General features: G+C 35.1%; 1 long non-coding RNA gene across 1 annotated transcript; it reads right to left on the reverse strand.

Moving 5' to 3' along the window:
- Positions 1-1,543: 1,543 nt before the first annotated feature.
- On the reverse strand, positions 1,544-1,952 carry LOC109585250 (uncharacterized). Its single transcript, XR_002186399.1, has 3 exons — positions 1,899-1,952; positions 1,748-1,833; positions 1,544-1,700 (listed from the first exon to the last, which is right to left on the reverse strand). It is a non-coding gene; the product is annotated as an uncharacterized LOC109585250 (long non-coding RNA).
- Positions 1,953-1,987: the final 35 nt, after the last annotated feature.

Raw genomic sequence — 1,987 nt, forward strand, 5'->3', positions numbered from 1 at the left:
TATTTGAATGGACGACAGCTGAATCCATTAACCATTCTTATCATGCGGTCTCCATTGCTCAAACAGCTGCTAATTTCCTTGTCAGTGAAGCAAGAAAGAGCAACCATCATTTCACAAGTGAAGAGAAAGCCATAATGACTGTGTCATCATCTTTTTATTCTTCAAGTATTTGTAGTATAATAGTTTTTTCTAAAAATGGCTCCAAAATCACCCAAAATTTTAATTACATTTTTCTGATACATATTGATGTATTATGCTGTTTAGAAAGTTTGAGCTGATTCTAAGCTCAAATTTTTGAGTTATGGCCATTTTAAAAATTGAGCCCATTTTTAACAAATTCTCTGTACTTATTATAGCCCATGCTTCTCCCTATTCACCCCTAATTTTTATTAAATTTTTTGATATAGCTATATATATCCAAGCAGATGCCAAATGAACTGATTTATTTATAAGCATTTTAAAACTGAATTTATTTTAGATAGAACACAATAATTAGTCTCAGTCTCACCTTTAACTTTAAGTGTAGCAGTTGGAAAGCACTCATAACGGTCACCACCGCAGTCGAGAGGCCACAATTCCACTGAAACAAGGGGGGGCTCTGTATAGAGGCAGCAGTAGAGAATATTGTACAATGTATGAAAGTACGATACAGGGAAATCGCAAATCTGGTGGGGCCCATCCTTAGGGGTTTCCATTGGTGTAAGCCCGTCAAACGAGTATGCCAGCAGGCACGGTTATTTACAGGGGCTGAGTTTTATATGGTAGGGCGTAAATAGTGTAACGATAACGAAGGGTGGTGAGACCCACAAAGGGAAACCAAGGAGCACGTATAGGGGTAGCTGGAACGCAATGAGTGCATATATCGTATGTTGTCCCATCATGAGACATATTCAGAACTGGGGTCACATATGAAAGTCTTTTCTTATGATTACCAATATTAGTAATATCAACGTTAATTTTTGATGAATAACATCCATCAATGTAGAGTCTTAACAGATGACATGTAGCAGGAACAGTTCCAGTAAAGGTTGTCGTCCTGCCGACATATTCCATAGCGTTTAAAGGTCCAAGACCTGTAAATGACAATAAAGACTAAACACAGCGTTTAGTTCCCTTACTATTGTCTATTTTTTTTTAGTCAGAGATACTCTCTGAACAGTTACAAAAGATTTGTGGCAGTGAGAGAAGTGTAAGAGTAATGATGAAGCTTAAGCAACCGGAGGAGACCATGTCTAGTATGTGACAGTTTTTCATTTGTGGAAATTGGAAGAAGAATATAAAGGGTGTGTCTAGAAACTGTAGAGCTAGAGCTAGAGCACTTTTTGCTCCATTTGGATCACTTTTGCATGCTTCATAAACTAAATAATACACACTCACAGTATCATGGAGGAGAGGGATTTACGGAACATGCAATGATCCAAGTGGAGTGAAAAGTGATAAAGTGCAGTACTCAGGAAATACACCTGACTACTAGGGAATTAACTTCCCTGGGAAATCCCATCCCATTCAAGTTTTAATTAGATAATAATAAAAGTATACTACATACAAATGTATTAAATCAAAAATTTAAAATGTGTTAATAATAATAATATTATTTTATTTTACATTAACATTAATGCTACCATCAGTAGAGTTAGTTTGATCTTGTACTGGAGTCTTACTGCTATGCTCATCTCCAGTATATGTTGGTGGATGTTTTTCTGTTAAAAGTATCAATTGATGTTGAATGATTCAAACTATTCATTACCATATTGTCCATGAACTACAGCAACACATTCACCACATTCTTGTGCAATGGTATCAGCATAGGAAGGAGGAGGAGAAATGGCTGAACTATAAAATATAAATTATTATATTAAAAACGAGAGACTGAGACAAAAGTAACACTATCAACTAACATGTTATCAGATGAATAAACATTGATACATCCTCTCTAAAAGATAAATATAAAAATGATTAAACATTATTCATTGTTAATACCTTATTA

The sequence above is a fragment of the Amphimedon queenslandica genome, unplaced genomic scaffold (genome assembly GCF_000090795.2).
Source record: "Amphimedon queenslandica unplaced genomic scaffold, v1.1 AMPQUscaffold_13096, whole genome shotgun sequence".
NCBI classification, from domain to species: domain Eukaryota; kingdom Metazoa; phylum Porifera; class Demospongiae; order Haplosclerida; family Niphatidae; genus Amphimedon; species Amphimedon queenslandica.